This window comes from Anser cygnoides, chromosome 5 (genome assembly GCF_040182565.1).
Source record: "Anser cygnoides isolate HZ-2024a breed goose chromosome 5, Taihu_goose_T2T_genome, whole genome shotgun sequence".
NCBI lineage: Eukaryota > Metazoa > Chordata > Aves > Anseriformes > Anatidae > Anser > Anser cygnoides.
Window position 1 is genome coordinate 15,109,252 of NC_089877.1, and position 22,616 is coordinate 15,131,867.

General features: G+C 37.4%; 1 protein-coding gene across 14 annotated transcripts in view; it reads left to right on the plus strand.

Annotated features, from left to right (window-relative positions):
- The window catches only part of LRRC4C (leucine rich repeat containing 4C), a 741,859-nt gene that overhangs the window by 274,195 nt on the left and 445,048 nt on the right, over positions 1 to 22,616 (plus strand). For 2 of the 14 annotated variants that reach the window (XM_066997152.1, XM_066997156.1), the window contains exon 5: positions 9,178 to 9,250. The exons of the other annotated variants lie outside the window; for them this stretch is intronic. The gene's annotated coding sequence lies outside the window, so the exon portion shown is untranslated. The remainder of the gene's footprint in view (positions 1 to 9,177; positions 9,251 to 22,616) is intronic. 14 annotated transcript variants of the gene reach the window in all.

Below are 22,616 nucleotides of genomic sequence, written 5' to 3' on the forward strand. Positions count from 1 at the left end.
TTGCTTAGGAAGCATTGCCATTTAGAGTGTCTCCTGCTGTTCCCAATCTTTAGCTCTCTGAGATGTGTCTAATGCCCTGAGAAGCAGGGTTTGTGAAGGTTTTAAGTTTTCTGTGGTAGTCTAAAACAGTTACTTGTTGGATGAAACCCCAGCCTTTCCAGTCATGTTTACTGGGGAGAATTTACCTGCTGTAGAGGGTGGCATTAACAGAGAGAAGGGTGTCCAGCAGACAGATAAGCGCCTACAGCTCCAGACTTGTATCCTTTCCATAGGGAGGTATAAGGTAAGTGGGAAAAGAAAAATGGTGGATGAATACTGGAAATGGTATCTCAAGTCATTTGAGTGTATTATGGGAACTTACTGATTAGGAGATTGAATGAAAAAGGCACCAAACCAACATGCCAGAGCTTGTCTGCATGGGACCAAGCAGTTGGAATGATCCAATTGTTTAGAATACCAACACCGAAACAGTGGAGGAGGGGCAAAGGCAGTAATAGGGAGTCATAGAATATCCTGAGTTGGAAGGGGCCCACAAGGATCATCAAGTCCAGCTCCTGGGTCCCCAAAGGACCACCCAAAGAATTAGACCACATGCCTGAGAGCCCTGTAAGGAATGGAGCCTTTCTGTGGAAAGGGAGGTTGTCTGCAATGTGATGGCCTTCATCATCCTTCGCTGGTGCTCAGAGGATATGTCATAGTTGCAATTGCAATCTGAAAGCACAGCTTTATTTACAAGAATATGAAAGGATTGTGGATGCAGTAATATTTTTCCCTATGTTTTTTGCAGTTTTTGATGCTCGCTTTCTTTAGAAAATAAGTTCTTGAGAAGATGCATCCCTTACCCTTGATTGTGTGGCTTCTGCGGTCCATCTTGAATCAGTAGGGAAAATGTTAGGAGTTCCTGCCATTGGTGTTAGTGTGGCAAAGGCCTGCCTGCTGCTGGATGCCTGTGTTTTGGTTCCATCCCCTTGTCATGGCAGGTTGAAACTCTTCCTGTGCTAGGAACTGGAAATATCAGTTGTCATCTTGACTGACTTGCTTACACTTGCCAAACACTGATTATTTCAGATTTCCTCCACCTCATACTTTCTGATACATGGGCAGTTTCAAATTCTTTGTGCTGCTTCTGTAATGTTAGTTTCTCCTGTGCACTGTCCATTATCTCCCGGAAAAAAAATATTAGTTGGTAATTTCTAATTTTTTTTAAAGCCACCTGGACCATTTTCTGCTTGAATTCAGCCTGTTTAATGAAAAGGATTTTGTGGAGCAAAGTTCTGAGTGATCCTTCCCATCCCTCCCCTGCCCTGCCTCTTTGTGATGAGGAGCACTGCTGTTACTAGTCCATTAAATATTAATGACTCTCATTGCAATTTCTCTAATGTGCTTTATTTTGGTACCAGTCCAAGCTGTGGAAATGAAAACCCCCTCGGGATCTTATGTAGAATGTAATTTGCTTGGCAGTTTTGGCTGTAAACATGATAATAAATTAGAGGATGTAATGAATATTCATTGAAGCGCACAAGGTTTCTTTCTTTGCCTGTGCCTGCCCATCAGTTTTCCCCCGAATCATACCTGACAAAAGACATTTGTGCATGTTGGCAGTGGCTTCATGTGTTCACTGTGTTACAGTGAAGTGTTTGCCTTGGAGAAAAAAGATATATATATATATATATATATATATATATATATATATATATTGCAAAGGGGCAAAACGTGACTTGTCCTTGCAAGTGACAAGTGGAAAGTCTCAAGGGGTATGGAGAGGGGGAATCCCTTCGTCTTCCAGTTTGCTTAACTTAAGGTCATGATGTGTCATATATAATGTACACGTGTCATAATGCACGTGGATGTATCTCCACTGACTTATTTATCCCCATCTTGGCATTCAGTTTAGCTCCTTCACTGCAATGAGAGGTGGCTTGGAAATGTGCTCGGGATGTTCTGTCAGGTCCTACTGCTCAGCAGGTTTAGGCCAGATCAGTTCTTAGCAAAGAAAGGGTTTTTAATAACAGTACATTTCAGTGCAGTTTTGTCCTTTATAAGAAAACTTCCTCCACTTTCAGTAGTAATTCTCGCTGTATTACACTTTGTAATATTAGTTCTCCTTTGGACTGTTACATGGCAACTCATTGCATGTGGGAAGGGTAGAAAGGGCTTGTAATGATTAGTTTGTGGAGTTATCGTGGCAGGTTGTTAAAATTTTACTCTTAAACTTAAGAGTTGAGTAAACTGGCTACTTAACTGTCTCTGTGTATAACTATAGAGTATGCCTATTTTTCAGTGTATACACTATAGAGTATCAAGTACACTAAATATCCTACTCAGATTTCAGATGATGACAGTTTCACTTAAGGAACAGAAACTGATTCTTTAACTGGTCTGAAACTTTTTCTTTGTACCGACAACACAGAGAAAACATAAATCGGTTATCACTTTCTTTAGTGATCGGTACCTAATGCTTCTGCTTTCATTTACAAATTGTATGAACTTACAGATAAACTTTCTGTTAAGTCAAAAGTTTTCATGGAGACCTGTTACTTTTACTTTCATCTTTGTCAGCAGCTTTGAGAGAAATATCAAGTCTGTTTTCAGTCTATTGGGTTGTTTATTGGCTTGGGATTCCTGAGAGAATCCAAGCAATCTGTGCTCTGATTGAGACAAAGCAGTCCTTTAAATCTAGATCTGTCACAGCCTGACCAAGGACTCTAACATCTGTCAGGCTACAGAGTGTGTATTTTTCCTTTCTGCTGGAGCATTTTAGAGTACAAATGAAGATGAATGTTTTTCTATACAGAATAAGTTATTTCTGAACTCTTTGCTGACTTTTCTTCAAACTGAAGAAGGAACTTTTTGCTACTGTTTCCCCATCAAGAAGTTGAAACTCTATCAGGAATTTTAATATTTCTGCTTTAAAACAAAGCTAGTGTGGAGACACAAATGCATTACAGTGCTGCAGTGGGAATGGTTAGGAAAACCATTTAGTTTCAACCCTGAAAACAGCATTTTCTTTAATTGATGTTCATTAACAATACATATTGCCAATGGCTAGGTCTTAATCCTTATTCATGCAGTTAGTCCATTACAACCTATTTTGATTCATCTGCAAGTATTCAGCCCGATAAAGGGGATGGCACTTAACTGACACTGATGGCTGCAAGTTCTTGGTGGTATTATTTGCAGATGGGCATGAACCTGCTTGGGAGCTCTTTTAAAGGAGGGAAGGTTGAACAGAAACCAGTGTCATGTCATCTTTCATTCCTCATTCATTATTAGTACTGTATCTTCCTTTTCCCAAAATTAGTATGATCTCATTTCCTTTGATGTATTTCATTTCATCTGGGGGACTTATTCTGGTTTCACCAAACATCTTCCCTGTTTGAACAGCGAATCCAAAGTCGTCCAGCAGAACGTCTTTCATAGATCTCACATCCTTTGTTACTTTGCAGATTTTACTACTTGCACTTGTCTCACCGTATCCTATTTCTGCAAGTCTATCAAAAGTCTGTTTGCCCCTTTACAATTCCTGGTACTTATGCTTATCTGGGTTAGAAACGCTTGTTGCTGGTTATGCTGTGAGAAGTGTAATGATGTTACACAATACTTACACTGTTGCTAGTGGTGCTGTTTTAGTTTGCCTATGGCTGTGTCTGCCATTTGAATATTAATTATGTCTTTCTTGCTGGGTATACTTTTAAATTTGTGTGCAAGAGGTCTTTGCTTCAGAAGCACCAATGATGTTCTGCTGGTGCTGATGAGAACAGTCTTCTGGCGGTGTAAGCAGATCTGGCAAAAGGGATTTGGGGATTCATTGGTATGTTGGCTTGCTTTTTAGGGCTGTCAGAAATACTCAAGGTATCTTCAGGGGAATATTACCCTCTTCATTACAGAAGTACTATCTCTTTCTCAAAAACAAAAACCACAACAGCAAAAAAACACACAAGCAACCCCACCCCCGAAAAGTCAAATAATTTTTCATGTTCTAGTCATATAACTCATCTCACCATCCCTTCTGTCACCAGTAGTTTAGTAGGTGCTCACTGCTGCTAGTATATGGGCAACATATCTGTTACTTTCCTAAATGACGTCAAATATGAGCAGTCTCACCCTACTGTTTCTGAAATAGAGGTTCCCCCAACAGCAATGGCTAATGCAACATGTCTGTAAAACTTGACTTTCAGCCCAACAGGACTGCAACCTGAACAGCTTCCCCCTTCTTGAAATATACCCACAGCTAGTAATTGAGTGCATCAGCCTGTAACAGTTCCTGAGGAATCCACCTCAAGTGGTCAGCTACTTTTCTTCCTTAGGTAGGGATAAATGTTGTTGTGCTGGATCAAAAGTAGCTGACAGTGTTTTCTGGTTGTACCATCACAAGCTGGTAATAAGCACAGCACCTCCAAGGAAAACATGGCTGGTGCTTTTGATAGCCCCTGTGCTGGCAGTAACTTGATAGATGCTTCCATCTTCTCAGCGGAAGAAGCCCCATGAGCTCTGCCCTTGACAATGCCCAGGTCCCTTCTCCAAACGCAGAATCATCCTGTACTTCCAGCAAAGCTAAAACCCCAAGCGCTGGCTGCCAGACATATCAGCATAGTGGGTTCTTGGAAGTTTGATCTCACTTGTTGAGGAGGTGCTTGTGCAGCTCCAGGGCTGGTGCTCTCCTGAGAGTTCCATGTGCTCAGGGCATTTCTGGACTATTGTCAATGCCAACGGTTATATTTTAGAAGCAACATCTCAAAGTTGCATCAGGACATGCCTAAGTTATCTTCAAAGCAGCTATGCCAATACAGATTTTCAAAGTCGCTATCTACCGTTAGATATTATTTCATTTCCTGTAACTAATGTTTTACTAAAATCTGCCAATATGTCTCACCCTAATACCTGTAATACGGTACACTTTTAATACTCACCGTCAGACTCTATAATTTGCTTGTTAAAATGGCTTGTTTAATTCAGCATTGTATTTAATTTAAAAAAAAATAATGCTGCTAGGCTACTAGTATTCATATTTTAAATAAACATAGAAAAAGTGCTTTTCTAATATGTTGTCCTGTAGAGAATGAAGACCCTGAAATAAAGCTAAAACAGGAAAATGACACAGAAGGGAGTGATTTCCTCAGAGACACTAGGGAAGCAAAGTAAATTGGCCCTCATACAACTCTGTTGCAATAGTTAAGTGTTTCTAGTGCCTCTGGATACTTCTTATTGACTCAACCATAAGACATAACTTATTTGAAATATTAAAGTGGGCACTAGGCCTCATTAGCCTGCATCAAACAGCAGGAATTTATTAATGCCAGACATGTTGCAGTCAAAGAAAATTGTGTAGTGGTAATAAAAAAATGAGAACAAATCCCACAATATCTTCCAAGAGTATGAATTTGCAAATTCCTGACTCGGTTCACATTGTTTGCATGAAGATCTATCATGTCATGACCGAACTAAAACTTTTTGAAGAGAAATTGTGAATATATTTGGATGTAGTATTTTTGCTTGTACATGTCAGTCATAACACGTAGCTTTTGCATTAAACGTCTCCCTGTCTTAGCAAGTGTCTGTGTCACTTGGAACTGACTGCAGAAAGGTGATAAGTGATGTATGACTGTACTGGCTGGTTTTCCAGCTCGGTCAGATTTGTGTGTTGTCATTAATCTGTGATTAATTAGCAGATGACTTTAATGTCTATGTATAGCCTGGGATGTAAAAGGATTATGGTGTTAATGTGTTAAGTATATGATTTTGAGATACTAAGTCCTTTTATTACCACAAATTATATTTGATGTTTAGCTAATATTCTACAGAGAATTTAAAAAAAATAATAAAGCAACCTATCCCTTATCCAAATGATTTCAAATATTGGTAGATTTTCTGATTTAACACTTACTTATATTTAGAAAAGGATAATAAGATTAATCTAGCAGGATGTATCGAGAGGTTTGAAATGTAAGATGTCCAAAGCTCTGTGTAGATTAATTTGTTCTCACAACACTTCTGCTTTAGTGTAGGCACCTTTATTTTGAAGATGGGGAAAATCAAACTAAAAAGGGAAATATTTTACTTGTGTAAAACTTCATCAGTGAGGATGTAGGAAAAATCATAATTCAAGAATTATTTTCCTAATTTTTACACTGTTGCAATTGAATATTAAAAATCAAATTCTTTAATAGTTATATTCAGTTAATGACCTCCTTGGGGACAAACAGCTTTATTAAAATTGGCTTTGTGTTGAATGCTCTGGTAAACCTCTTTTATAAAGTATTGATCATTCCAGAAATTTGAGAAGTCTGAAGCTTTTTCATCATCTGGTTTCCCCATGCAGTTATGAAAATAAGAGCACACCAGGGACTGTGGCTCTCTTGACTGATTTTTTTTAAAAAATATTTGTCTATTTACCATTTTTTAAGTGTCCCCTTACTCTCTGTTTCTACAATATAAGATACTTTGACTTATTTCTTTATATATAAAATAAAATGCACATTTAGTCACCATTCTATTTTCTGTTGTTTTTTGGTTAAAATATTCAGGAACGTGAATTAGAAAGTTAGCAAATATCATGGCAGCAACATTTGTATTTTATTTACTTAAAAAAATACTGTTTTCACCAAAAATGTATTTATGGCTTGCTTGTGGTCACAAATGTACAAATGAAAGATTCCACTTATAGTTTAAAATTAGTTTTCTAATATAATACTGTCTCCAATAATGTAGTAATTACTAATTTGTGTAATGTACTAATTTGTGTGTTAAAAAAAGTTCAAGCATAAATTGTTGCCTTCTTATTTCTGGTGAACTGAGAACTGGGAACTTGATGCAGTATTTCAGAAGGAGAGTGTAACTTTACCTCTTCCATTAAAGGCTTCCAGCAACTCTTCCATTATCAGCATAAGAGCTGCTGAATATAGAAAGCAAGGGCCACCTGTGCTGCCAAAATAAATCTCTGGGAAAGAGTTGAAGCTACATATTAAGGAATAATTCCATATCACAGAGTGACTGTGGTGAATGACCTAGTAGTGCAAATTTGCCTTGAAAACTGACAGTATAAAAGTAGGTATTTTTCTTTGTCACAAATACTAGTAAAAAGACTTCTGCAAGTCAATGACTCTGTTTTCTACAAGGTTATAACCACTGGAGGAGTTTGATTCTATAAATGAAACTTAATTAGATATGAAGCTGCATGAGCCAGAACAGAGTCCAGCTGCCTCACTTGACGATACTGAACTAATGGCAGAATGGCAGTGAGAACCAATAGAAGCTTTAGTCGACAATTTCATCAGAGGAGATTGTGGTGGCTAAGAGCATTCCTTTATATATTTTATTAAAGCCTTATCTTGGCCTTTGAATTAATGGGAAGAGTTCCAGTGATGATGGTTGATACGGTACTGTTTGTTAAAGCATGTTACAGATTGCAGCGGGCTGCTTGTTGATCTCTCTTCTCTTCTCTTCCACCAGTGGGAACAGAAATGCTTTGATTGCTACTGTCCTTCTTTTCATAGATAGTGAGGTACAAAATGTTGCTGTGGACACTGCTTCCAACTCATCACTTGATTATTGCTGTTCGCTCATCTTAGCAGTTAAACGAACAGCATCTGAGGTCTGGTTTGCCTATGCTGCCTAAGGATAAAAAAGAGACCTGGTGGAAGTTTGGGTATGAGGGGGACAACCCTTGTATTTGGCAGTCAAGCTAGAAGGAGAGGGCTTTGTTTACTCATCAGATCTGTGTGTTTAAGCCTATCCCTAAAGGTAAATATTTCTAGTGTTGGATCTTTTTTATAATACAGATAATTAATCTTACTGTGAAAGTACTCAATTGTATCAAATAATGTTTTTCTTCCCCATTTGTTCCTCCATTTCTGCTGGTTTTTTCCTACTGCTGACCCGTTTGGAAAGATAGTTAGTTAATATAGTGATTCTTAGGGTAATCACGTTAATTGACTGGAAACAGTGATTTAAACTTACAGGGTTTTTTTTTGTTGTTGTTCTGGATGGTTAATACAGAAGAAAAACCTACTGCTGTAACAGGCTCAACTGGAGACCTTAAAATAAAAGATGTGCAATCAACAGTATGAATGTTTAGGAAAGACAGAAGGGCTTAGGTCTAACCTACTGTCCTATGCAGAAGTTTCGCTGGGGGAAGCTTTACAGAATGGATTTCTTCTGCAAAAATTTGTAAAGATGGGAAATGTTATGGGGGGGGGGGGGGAGGGGGGGGAAGGAGGGAGGGGGACATGACACAGTCAAGAAAACTGAAAGTATGGCAGAGAACCTACAGGCCAGAAACAATCTTCAGTTTTGATGAAAATGAGTAAGACCATAATTGCTTTAAGTTCAATAAGCCACTGGGAAATCTACATACTTGTGGTGGTGGCACCAAACGTTATGTAGAAGCTTTGTTTTAATTTAATAGGCTGTTATTGTAGTCTTTCTCTCTCCCTGTTCCATTTTACTTGGGTAAATGGGAAATAATTTTAGACTATGGGCAGGGTCAGTGGTATGCATCACTCATCTGGATCCATACTGGCATCTGCTTGCAAATGCTACTAAAAATGGAGCACATAAAACTAAATGTATTTTGCATTTCATAAAATATGTTGATATATTAGGGTTGAGATGGAAAAGACTTGCTGGGTTTGCTGTTTAGGAAAATCAGAAATTAAAACAATGGGAATATAAGGAAGGGAAGATATATGGACAGAAACTTGATGCTGGGCTGATGGTATGGGCAGTAAAATACTGTCTATTCAAGGTTGGAGTAGCAATATTTTTTTTTCCAGCTTGGGTATGTTAGAAGAACTGTGAAGAAGTTAAGATTATATTGTCTGCTTTTTGCCTGTATTATGGTTAATTCTTAGCTGGATTTGTTCACATGCCCATTCTTATGATCATGAACTTTCCTGTGGAAGAAGTACATGATAGAGCACTGGAGCATCAATGTACCACTGAATGTACAAGGCCCCTTTGTGCCAGGAAAGGGTGGCTGGGAGTGTTTGTGGAGCACAGGCTGGGGTTTCGCGATTTTTTTGTTTTGCTTTGAGACATGCCAGGGACAGGCATCTCACCTAATAAAACAGCAGATTCATTTGAAAACCTCGTAAATATTAGCTGACCTTAAAAAAAAAAAAAAAAAAAAAACAATTGGTGCATATCCCATGAAATGAGCATACCTTATTCTTTTTCCAGAAAGCATATTCTGAGAGAATAAGCAAGGAACAGGGAGAGAAAGAAGTGGTGCGTGTGTGTGGAATTTAATGAGGTGAGTTGCTTTTGACCTGGTTAAATACTTGCTCAACTTTATCTACTACAAAGGAGGACAAGCTTGGCCTCTGTGGTCATAAATTGCCCTTAGGATCCGCACACTGACAAGGCTGCTTTATGCAAAGAACTTTTTTGCCCTTGCTAGCTGTTACGATCAGCAGTGTAATCTGCAAATATGTCATGGCATCATACCTCCAGTGTGTGTACAGGTATGTAAGAAATTTGAGTATATGCTAGTGACTATTGGTATGCAAAATACAGGCAGACGAGTCAGATTTCAAGAATTAACCAAAGCCTTGGTCAAGAAGTGCTTTGAGAGAGACCATTGATTTGCAAAGGGCAGCAGTGACTTCAGCCTCTGGCAAATCAGTTACTCGGGAGCTCTCTTGACCACCCCATGTCCCTGCATTCAGCTTTGCAAGTCCTGATGCCTCACTGCTTTGTTTGGATTCATCTTTATTTCTCAGCTGTGCTGGTGGATCTGAACTTTTGCCAGTGAGAGTATAACTCCTTGTGATCTGTTTCTCCGCTGATAAGTTACAAAACCACTGCTTTGAGTATGCTTTGTGGATTGTTAACAGCTGGAGTAAGCTTGCATTGCTTCATTGGGCAAATAATTGCTTTAGTTTAGCTGGACTCACCACAGTTTGCATTTGCCACAGAACAGGCACATGTTCTTGTTCTCAAATCTATTCTGCTTACTTTACATATCACAGATGTGTCTGAATACTGATGTGTGCCACACCTGTTTCTTAATTTAAGACCAATGAGTGTCTTTTGCTGTTCGTAAAAATCAGCATTTCCCTCAGATGAAAGCTTGTGTCTACTGATGCCAATGAGAGCCACCTGCATATGTCTAACATAATTTAGTCACTGGTAATACGCGACAAAAGAGAAAAAGAACAGGAATTACCATACTCCAGATGGAACAAAACCAGAAAAGCAGTGCCAATGAGATAGCTGACCCTGTATGAAATTAACTTTTCTTCCACTCAGTGAATGGTGTAACGTAGTCATTTTCCAGGTCCTTCTGTACATTGCTGCTTCTGCTTCGTCTACAGCAAGCACTGCAGAGAATCATAGCAGAGTTTTAAAGAATTCCAATTTTCATCTCTTTTCTTACAGCAGGAACTTATTCTTTTAAATATAGTAATTTAAGCAGGAAAGGAATAGCTTGAGCGTAAAGTTGATGTTGTGATATTTCAGTATCACAAATGGTTTAACTTAATCTGCATGTTTAAGTGTTTTTTTAAAAAAAAACTTGAAAAAGTTAGGTCAAAATCTGGCTGCTTTGCCATCTCATAGTACATGTAAACAAGTCTCAGCATTAGTGTTCTCTCCACAGCACAAGTAAAGTGGCCATTTCCGTCAGCAAGGAATTTACCACTTCTCGCACCATGGTTTAATGTTGCAGATAACTTAATTCTCAACAAAACTGCTGTGCCTGATTTTGCAATTGATTGGTTCCATTGACTCCAAGCAGTGTACTTGTGAAGTAAAATGCTATGTTGAAGAGCTTACAGAATCAACTGCACTAAATTACTGGTAAATAGGAATCAAAGCAATGTTCAGAGCAAAGAGCTCATTTAAAAAAAAAACAAAGGTACTTATCAATTATTAGTTTAACTATAAAACCAACCCTTAGTTCATCAGTCCTTGTGGTATAAAGAGATGTGTTGGCTTGTGAATGTGGACATTTGGTTCAAAATAGCAAATAGAAAATGAAATAATTGTCTTGTTTATTTTTTTTTCTGTCTAAATCAAAGTTGATAAGTGTTTAGGGGAACTCAGCTTAGTCTGAAGCACTTTCATGTGTAATACTGGTGTCTTGCTCTATTATCCTCTGAAGCTGCTTGTTATTGTGGCTGGAATGATCTTTATTGCACCCTCTATACTGACAAGGACAAATTCTGAAATAGGATTTTAAAACAAATGGTTAAAAAACCTTAACTTTATACACAGTGACTGTTTTACTTTTTTTTAAAATAGCTTTCTCTTACCCTGAATAACAGGCTTCACTATTAAAAAAAAAAAAAGGCGGTGATAGATCCTGTGCATTGGAAATGTAACCAAGGTTAATTGTAGCGGGGTCATGGCAACTGTAATGAACCACAGTGTTTATAATGCTAAAAATGTCCCTTTCAGAAGATAAATATAATCTGTGAATGTTTTATAATGATTTTGCAAGGAAGGTCATAATCACCAGGATGGCTTGATGCTGGGGTTTCAGTACTGCCTCAGGGTTCCTGTTCTGTGCTCACCGAGTGAGCACAGAGGGAAGGAGAATCAGTGAGTGGGAGAGGGATGTGTCCTCGTGAGCCCCTCCTGCCCGCAAGCAATGGGACCTCCTTGTACGTCCACTTGTTGAACGAGCTTAGGGAACAAGCAGCAGGTAAAGCGGCTTGTTTTGTTTGGTTAACTCTCAGACGGAGCATATGCTGCGGTGTCTGAATGATGCACAAGAACTGGTAGGGCAGAAGCACGAGGCAGTGGTTTGATTTGCTACTTTACAGGGTCTGCGCTGGCTTGAAGTGACAAATGGCACCAGTTACACACTTGGGTGAAGACTGACTGCTGCTGAAGGGTGGTCTTTTTCCTTCTACCTATGTTTCTACTATTGATTTTGTGTTGTGCCACATTTACATGGCTGCAAGAATAATCAGATTAATTAGCTAATCTAATGGAAGAGTGACCTGGTCAGTGATCTGCAGCAAACTGACCTGTTTTACTGCATGTCTCTACACTTAATACTTTGCCTGCAAAAACCTACACTTCAGTTGGCTTAAGGGGGTTGTGAACCCACTTTTAAAGGCAGATTGCATCCCATTTCTGTACTTATTCTGAGATGCAGTGGTCTTTGACTTTGCAGGTTATACCTGCACCTAAATATAGGTGACAGCTTTTGGCCTGTAGGTGCTCAAGAGCTGTTGCTGCTTGGTCCCCCTCATCTTGTGAGGGCCACATTGTCTCAGTGAGCGGTTGATACCACCTGGGTAACTGGTGCATGGTGTGTCATCAACATATGTTCTAATAAATTTGTGATTTAAAGATCTTAGCTACTTTTTATTTAAAACACCTATGATGCACTAAAAACAGATGGCAGCATTGGTAACGAAGTCCTTTCTATTTTGTTGCCTTTCCATCCTTTCTGTATCTTCTGTCAGACTGTCAAGTCTGTGGGTTCCCAGGTGTTGCTTTCAGTAAATTGCTATTAACTGTTGTTGAAGAGATCTACACTCGGTGCTGTTGGATCTTTACAGTTAGTGACTTGTTAATCTGACAGAATTTAACATTTTATTTACTTGAACCTGTTTTTTTCTGAGCTTCTCCCTGTGATTCTGAGGTGAAAGGTACAGTTTAAAGCGCAGATGATATGAATGTTGAAGGCTTTTTTTAACTCTGTGGGCTATGTAGTAAGAAACAGAACTATTAATGTAAGCTAAAAAATAAAAATAATTCAGAATGCCTAACAACAGGGATTACAGATAAATGGGGTGTGTATGTGCAGGAGCTGAAGGAGCATAATAAAATCCATGAATAATGTCTGTCTGAAATACATAATATATCAAAAGCAAGAAAAATGGGTATGTTTGAGCTTAGAAATGAAGAGCTTAAATTCTGATATTTTTATGAAATTCAGCTTTATGTAGTGGAGTAGACTTTGGGTATTAAAACACTGTTTTACAAAATGTCAATGGTATGGTCTTTGCAGTTGGACCTTGCTGAAGACAAGACTCATCTTGAGGAGTATACACAAAAGAGTAATGCTGTGATACCAGCTGTGTGGGCTGAAACTAGGCATAAGGAAGTAATTTTCTACCAGTTCATAAAAAGTTGTGGCACAAAGGCCTGACTACAAAGATTAGTTGCCAAGTAGTTTTTGGATGAGCAGAGTTGACCAGGTGGATTTCTGGGGAAGCAAACTGAAGAACATTTGGAAGAGAAGTCAGGTTTGTTCTTCAGGTACAGGTCTGAGCCAGTATAGTTATAGCACAAATGAAGATAATGACTTCTAATCTACCATTTTTTCCAAACTTCTTGTGCTTTTGTGAGGGCGTGGGTCAGCATTTTTTTTCAGGGCTATGGGTTACTTTAATTGGTGTCCTGTATAGTAGTTGACTATTATAGTCTTGTATATGGTCTCTTGGTATGCTACACCTATTATACCAATATATATGCCCAGAAGACGGAAAATCCTTTCCTGAAATTTTATATTCGGGTGAACAAAAAATCTTTATCAAGAAAGTGGTAGACAGCAGAAGAAATTAATGTCTTATGGTTGTGAAATACAGCTTGCTTAAAAAACAGGGATTTCTTAAAGGGATTTCTTAAAGCTAATGGTTGAGATTAAATGGATGCTGATTAAAAATAATACTAAAAGAAAAATCGGAGGAGAGAATGGGAGAAAATTGTTCAAGAGGTTCTGGATCTCTCTTGTTCTGTGAATAGAAAATCAATGGCTAAGCAAGTGCACTCAGAGTGTTAACATATTTCAGTTCCTCTTTGGTGGAAAAACGGTGCCTTGCAACTTCTGCCCAGTGCAGAGGGATGTTTTATTTTTTCCAAGAAAGTAATCTTGACAAATCAGAAGCTCTTTAAACTCATTACTCAAGTGCTAAGGGTGTGTGGAATGAGGTAAATAAGTGTTTTATTAATCAAAGAGTCAAGACTGAGAAAGGCAATGATCAGGGTGCCAGAGTAGAAAGAGGAATCATGTAATAGTCAAACTCAGTGTCAGGAACTTAATGATTCTTGTTATTATTTTCAAGATTAATTGAAATTGCTCACTTCCAAATTTAAACTTTATGAAATGGTAACTAAAATATGGCTATTTCAGTCTCTGGAATTGAAATGTTAAAATAAATATTCATGACCTTATTAAGAATGACTAAGTGGGTGAAAAGCAAGTTGCACTCACATTTAAAAAAAAAAAATAAATGTTACTTTCAAATTTCTGGTAACTCAGGAGCAAATGATCTAGAATACTTGCATGTTCATGAGCTAACATATAAAACATAACTGGTATTTATTATTCTGCTATAAATTGCCAAATCACAAAGAAAATGGAATATTCAATTCTTAGCCATTTATAAAATGATGGGAGAAAAATGGCCTAGACAGTTTCAGTTTAAGTTAAATATGCCAGTGCTGTAATGCTGCCAGTGGCGTGTGGTTCCCCCTACGTTCTAACATTCCCTATGTCTCTCCCACTCCCCCTCAAAAAAAAAAAAAAAAAAACAAAAAAAAAACACACCACCAACAAACTGAAACAGGCAAAAAATAAAAATAAATCAATAGGTATTTCTACAGACTAAAAAAATTCAATGTTCATAAAATTATATCCAGAGTAGGGAGCTCTAGACTGAGTATAAACTTGACAGACTGAAACACAATGGAACTCAAAATGATTTTGTCTAATAGGATTGCCACTTACATGCAAAAACAAACACCAACAATATAAACTATACCAGGTTTTTAATGTAGCTAGATACAGTTGAAAGCAGATGAGATTCCTAAACTAGGAGAGGGAGTTTATAAGCTTATAACTGATGCTTGGGAAATGTTTTTAGAATATTTTATAATTATGATAATTATGTAGTCTTTTCTATGGGTTAGTAGGGAAAATGAAACTAAGTCTTAAGGTACTTCTTTTCTAGGAACTATAGATGATAAACAATAATATAAAATGACAGTGAGGTATCTCAAGGTGATTAAGAGAAGGATGAAGTAAAGAAATTTTTAAATGTGAAATATATTTTATATATATAAACATGTATGTCTTAGGGATAAAAGAAAATATAAATCTAACTGTGGAACCAGTAGTATTGTCAATAATAATTCAGTAAGATGAATGTCTTAAATATTTTTTTTTCCTTTGGAGAAGGGCCAATTTATGTAGTTAACAGATAATCAATTATTTATCAGTTTCCTAGTAGACTGTATCTGTTCTTATTCTTTGAGTTCCAGCAAGGTATTTGGACTGAAATTCTTGCATCTATTTTAAAACTTACCTGGATAAGTCATCTGTAATATTGGTATGTCATAAATCTTGATACGTTATGGGAATTCTAGAAGAAGGCTAATTGTGTTGTAAAAAATAATTAAGAACAACAATGAGTGAATGTCTGACTCAATACTTGTGACTTAAATGTGAAAAGGTAATATGATTATTTCTAATCAATACAATTTTGTTTTTGTTAAAAACATTAAGAACAGTTAAGCTATCTTTGTATTTTTAATCAAATTCCAAGTGTATCTGAATGTGCTTTGTTTGAAGTTCTATAAATTGGAAGTCTCTTATTCACTTGTTAATCCCAGATGAGATTTGCATAATCCAAAAGGCACGGAGATCAGCAGTAAATGTGATTCATAATTGTTTCAAAGCTGAGACATGCAAGGTATGCAGAGGTATGTCTGAATCCTCTTCAGATGCCCTAGGTGCTTATCTGAGACTGGGATTCACAGCATATGCTACTTTTGTGACTTTAGGTCTAAGATAGCGCTTTGATTTCAGGGATTTGTTGGTTCTTCTAGTGGGGGTAAAAGTTGGGTCAAGTGTTCAGCTGTTCACGGGGCTTCCTGTCAGGGGTAGAGTGCTGGTACAGCTCTGATGGTACCTTCGGTGCAAGTTAAAATGGTGGTAGCTCAGGTGACTTTGTATTACATGTGTTATGGCAGAAACATGTCACTAGGCTGTTGTAAGTCTTTTTAGGATGTTGCTGTCACACTTTAAATACAATATTACAGAGTTAACACTGCATGTTGATTCTGTCAGAAATGCTTGGTCATCTCAAAATGTTATTGCAAGTGTATTTCTACTATAACCTATTGAGGCTCGGTTCCTGGTCCCATGCTGTTTAACATGATTATTAGCCTGGAGGAAAGCTGGAAAGTATTCAGGATCTCTGGAGACATGGAGAAATATGGGCAGATTTTAAGAATCAAGTGAAGGTAACGATGTTCTTAGGAATAGTATAAAAAGTTTATAAGCTGAAAAGTATGTATAATTAAGCATTTTCATTTTAAATTGTGACCTGGAATGGCTTAAAAATTTGAACTGAAAGAGACTAATAGTAGGTGATGCAGAAACTAAGTCCTAAGATACTGTCTAAGCAGAAAACAAAAAGGAGGAGGGAGAAAACAATGACCAAGAAACATTTTCAAATGAGATTGGGAGTGCCTTTTCAGGGTGGAAGACATGGATAAATGCTCCCGCCAGACAACAGGAGAGAAGTGATGAAGCAGATGTGAAGAATATGGTGAAAGACTATCTGGGACTACTTATAGAGAAAGATTGTGACACAGATAGTATTTTCCATGTGGTATTATTGAAGCATCTGTTGCTTCTGATGATTTTGCTGTTTGTTTAAACTTTTAATGTTAGGGCAATTGTTGCATCCTACTTTAGTCTTCATTTCTCTTTACTGTGCAATTCCTTTCTTAAATGAGTGGAATTAAAACCCCCAGGTTTTAAGTTGTCATTCTTGCATGCTATGGGTAGCTTAAGCGTCACTTTCCTCCTCTGAATGAGGAGCTGTGAGGGTTTTTCTGTAAGAAATGGAGTTGAGTTCTGAAAAGTGCTTTGAGATTGTTAAAGGAAGAGTCTTTCTGGATCTTAATTAGTATTATAATGATGAAAGAGAAGCAAATATAATCTTTGAGATGTTTCAGCATCGCCTATTCTATCAACTTAATTTCTGAAGAGGAGGATCAAGGGAAAATCCATCTTTTACTGGGTCTTGCTGTCTTCAGACTTCATTAAAGACATGCACATAGTCCATCAATAATGAGATTCTCCATCTCCGTAAGCTTCCTTGTCTATTCATTTTTCTTTCCCACCTGCACTCACAATGGTGGCTGTTTGCTCCCACATACATTCAACAATGCATCATTTGTAAGCTGGCCCTCATTCATTTCATTCCTGCTTGAAAGGCCTGACAGAAAGCCCTGTGAAAAGCCTTTCAATGCAAATGCCAGTTTAATGACTTGGTTCATTCAGCAGTGGGGAATCTGAGATAACTTGACTTCTCCTCACTGCAAATACAACAAAATGTTTTCATAAAGCCTTGGACGTGTCATGCTTTTTAACAAGACGCCTTCAGTTTGCAAACAAACTGATGGTTTTAACTTTTAGTTAAATAAAATCTCAGCATTTTTCTGCAACATCAACCTCCCACACCTCTCTCTGTGCATGAGGAGGGTACACCCCTCACTCTGCTGCCTCAAAATGAATCTGCTTTTGAAAGCTTTGATTTGCTTCATTTCCTCAGCAGAGCGGCAGTTCCCCTTGAGGATAAACCCTTGTTTGATTGGGTCTTTCTGAACACGTCTGAATATCAAATTATTGGGAAATTACAAGTGAAGTTGCACTTATTAAAGCCAAAGGACAAACATGTTTAGTCTGTTTCAACAGCGTGTGTTGCAGTTTGTTCCTGGGATACATATTCTTCTTACTAATTCTTTCATTTCTAAATTATTTGTTTACTGAATTTTCTCACAGAAGGATGAAATCAAAATTATGATAATAAAATGATGACATTCTCTGGTAAGCCTTTGGGTATTCTGTATAGAATTTGAAGATAATGGTTGTAACCCTGATGTTGTAAAATAAATGAATGAACTTATTTTCTGTTCAAGTTCACAAACCCAACTGCCAATTATTGGGAAGTTGTGAAGAACTGACCGGGGATAGAACCAACAGGGTTTACACAGACTATGATAAAGTTTTATTGAAATTAAACTTGACAGAGAAATTAAGAGAATGACTTTGTTTTATGTGGGTTGTCTGACCAGGATTTTGAATGCAATGGTGGGATGGCTTTTATGTGACAATTCCTCTGTGAAGCAAGCTCAAAAATTTCTTCTTTCAAGTTTCCTCACCATTCTGTGTTGCACAAATGGTTCCACTCCAATATTTGGTTCACTTGCCAGATCCACTTGCAGATGAGCCTTCTGCAAACAGTATTAAAGTATTTTGAATGGTGTTCTCTTCTATTTTTAATTGCTTTTATTTTTAATAGACCAATGCTCAGGGTTTGTTGGATGCTCTTTAGTCAGTAATAAAGTATGCCAGACATGGAAAATTCTTTCTTGTCTTTCCAAACATAGATTTTTACCATTTCTGGTGTATACATACTGAATAAAACTAACAATGAAAACTTACTGACTGTACCACTCTCTACTCAAGCACAGGAGCTAACATAACAGCAACAGCGGTCAGACTCAACATTTTCTTGTTTCTGCTGCCCTCCATGAGGTGCAAGCCTCTTGTGCTGACTGATGCTCCTGAGTGCTAAAGCTGACTGATTGCTTAGAAATCAGATTGGAAAAGTAGGATGTAAGACTCTATACTCTGGAAAGGAGGATGAGAAAAGGGAATAAAGTTACCTGTATGTTACCAAGTCCTATTTAACTGTCTGGCAACTTACTCCCTGTTAACAGTTGTTAAAATCAAAGGTTGCTATTTTAGTTGGTGTTCAGCTAGGAATCATTCAGCTAGAAATATTTCTTAGCATCATAACATGTAATTAAGTAATTAAGCTTTTTATCTTCATAGTGCTCCACAGATATTTACTTACAGAACACTTGTAAGCTGATGTTTGGTTTCATACCCCGTCTTGCAGACAGGATCACTGAGCTGAGGAGGTGAAGCCATTAGCCTAATGCTCCCGCAGGAGCTGGTTTGAAACCAGTACCAAGCTGTGCTGCTGTGACCAGAAAAGTAGACCTCAGAGTGTTTGGTTTTAAAAGGGGGTGTGGAGGGGGTGAAGGTCCCCCCTTCTCTTCCACATGGAAAATTTCAAAACAGCCCCCTTTCAGGTGTGCACTGCTTTGTCTCTTGCCAGAAGATCTGAATCTGAACTTTTTGAATGAGCTATTATACTATTTTAAAAGACCTTTTAAAATTAGTATGCAATGACATATCAACTAAATTACCCTTGACCTTGTTAATTCTATTTTGTGCTGTAGTAACTTTGTTAGGATAAATTATGAAGCATGTACCACCATAAATACCCATGGATCATGTTGTATTTTTCTGTTGTACTGGCTGCCCTTGACATATGAAAGCAAATGAAAAATGAAACCTTGTATATCCTCTGCTACTTAAAAAAAAAAAAAAAAGTTTAGGTAATAACATTCATATGATTAATAGCAGAACCATTTTACAAAATCGTATAAGAGAAAAAAAGGGCTGATATTAAAAGGAACAGAGTATGTTAGCTGTTCTTTGAGTCAAAATCTAGACATTCCAATATGAACACATCTTTTATTATGATCACACATAATTTCACTTTTTTCCATGAGACCAAAGTAGGCTTCATGTGACATTCATTAACAAGTGAGCTGATAGTTCCATGCTGTTTTTATCATTTTTTTAATCTAGTCTAATTTGCATTATTAGATTATATGAGTACTTGCAAAAAGCCCCTGATTTCTCTAACAACAGGAATTATACTACAATTTGTGGAAGAAGAAAAATATTTTTTTTTCTGCCTCAAATATTCCATTGCATCAACACCCAAATTTGTGCTGTATGACTTGTCCAGAGTAGAAAGCTGGACACAGTGGTGGGGCCATAAATGCTGACTGTTAGGCTTGTAACTTCATCTTGGTGCTGAATGTAGTCTGTCTCTGGGGCAGACCACAGAGATCCCTTTAGCGGAAGGGAAGGATGACCCCTGTGACTGAGCTATTGCCGATATGAAGTGTAATAGATCTGCGCACCTGAAGTAGGGCTGACCTTTCCTAAAGCACATCTCACAATTTAGATGGCCAGCAGGTTGCTATGAGGGCGAGTATAACATAAGCGCTTTGCAGCTTTCTTCTTGTTGTCTCTGAGGAAAGGTGCTGTGTTGGCAGTTTGTCTCAGACTACGTGGCTGTAGGTGTCTCTGCATGCCTGAGAAAGGAGTGTATGCAAAACCAAAAACTGAGCAGGAAGACTGGATTTTTCCTTGTTTGGCACAAATGAGAAATGCCTGGGGTAGGTGTCACTGTCCTTGCTTTTTGTTCCTGGAACATCTGCTACTAAGAGCAAAACAAGTTTGTGTATTAATCTAAATGAAATTATAACATAGTTCTAAGATTCACTGTTTTAAATTCCTGAGGAATGGGAGGATAATAAAGATTTAAACAAGATTTCATTCTGTGGCTATTATTTCTATCAATTTTTAAGTGGAAAGTGTTCTTGATTCTGATAATACCTAGTTCTGAAACACTTGGCATTTTCAATTGTTTGTGCTTAACTGAGAGGATTATGGTATACTCTATTTTAGAAATAGAAACCCACAGAGTACATTTTTATTATTGCAGAGCAGGATTTTTCAAATGATGGATTTCAGTTTGGACCACAAGTAGATTTTTTGCTAGACTTCACCAGTATCTCAGATACTCAGTTCCTGTGTGAGAGCCCATATTTTCCTGGCTTTTTAGGGTACATGTAGCATTTGTTCTCCGATTTACATGTTGTGAAGAAGACATACCAACACCAAAAGGCATAGAGGTGGTTTGTTGCCTCCTTTAAGTGGTCCTTGGCAAAAAAATAAAAAAATAAAAATGCAGGCCTCGGAAGAGTTATTGAATAGCTATTATGCAGTGATAAAAGGTTTTCATATGCTTTATCCATGCGAAATAATAATAATAATAAAAAAGTTACAGATGTTGAGTTGCTGAGCTAGATCAAAACACAGAAAAAAATAAAAATCCATGCATTAGGCAAATAACGTAACTGAGCATGCAGGTGGAGTACTGCATTGTTGAAATGCTTGAGTTCTCAGTACACGATGTAACCAATTTGACTTTGTCCCTGCTAGCAGTGGTGTTCTCTCACGGCTTAAAAAAGACAGTGAGTCTGTGTGATGGAGCAAATGGATTCAAAGTCTGCTTAGTTACTAAATAAATATATATATACATACACATAATGTACCTAACTTTTACATTAGTCTAGAAAAAGAGATGAGAGACAAACCATGAGAAAGGTGCTTCTGTTTTTCAGAGTGCTGTATTACGAAGTGCTGATCGCATGTATTTCAGTGAGTGAAAGGACGCATACTTGGCTCTGAAAAGCCTGATGGAAGGTTTAATGGAAAAAAACTGGGATGATTTCAAACTTTTTTTTTTAATAATACGAATTAAAAAACATTAGTGTGAGGGACCCTGACTTTTGATAAATTTACAATCCATTGCACTTTGTTTTTAATTCTAACAAGCTTTCTTGCTACAGAGTTGTTTCAATTACAAGATATGTTGATTATAAGCCACCCACCTAAGGCTTGGAGCGGTAATTGTAAGAAGAAAGCAGTCTGAAAATCATGTAAATTGAATGAGATGGGGAATGAAGAACAACCTGTTGAGCAGTGAAATTGAATGGGGTAAGAGAAATGCCGAATATCTCAATGGGTCCAAAAGGGGAGGGGGAAAATTTCTATCCAAAGAAGAATCAAAAGTAAATCACCACTAAGAGTATAATCTTACTATTTGTTGTATACAGTTATTTTCTCAAAGTCTTAAATTACAGAATGAAAATGAAGTTTTGAGTGCAACTTTTTTCAGAAAGATTTCTGAATTGCCACTGCATTCTCTCTTACTGATGGGAGGTAACATACGGAGGCCAGAGAAATTCTGCATTTTAATTTCCAGAATCCTGATCTGCCAACCGTTTCTTCATAGAGAGCTATGAAAATATGTAGCATCTCATTAGACACAATACTTCTTACTATATAAGGTTTTAAGAAATTGTTTACTCGGCAGTAGAGAGAGTTCATCTTGTACCTGTATTTCTCATTGAAGGTGATTATACTTGATAGGGTGCTGAGAATGATTTAGGATATTTAGATAAGCCAGGGACAAGGCTACTTCCCACATGATCTAGTTTCCAGATATTAGTTGGCTGACTCCCAAGATTGTACATTGAGTCTGACTGTGTTTAATCAGGTCTCCCCACCCAGAACTGGTTCTTTGACTTGGTGTAACTTTGGATGGAGTGTTTTTAGGACAATCTTGGGTTTAATTCCTGTTCCAATGGGGTTGATGGTAGCTTTGTTAAAACTATGTAATAACTTCATTGAAAATATCTAAAATCCTCTTGAGATAAATTTTTAAATGTTTATTTCTATACTAAAACAAGCAACAACAACAACAAAACAACTTTGAAATTTGTCAATGAAAATTGCTTCCTCCAGTCATGATCTTGAGTCCTGTGTGTGAATGCCAGCCATTACTGTAAGGCAGAGAACCAAAGAGGATCTGGAAAAATCCGATGGTCTGAACTGGAGTCCAGACAAACAAAACAAATTTCAAGAAAAAGTAACTGCAGGCAACTTGGTCTGGTTTTTATATAGTCGATAACTGTAGTTATGTTTTGAA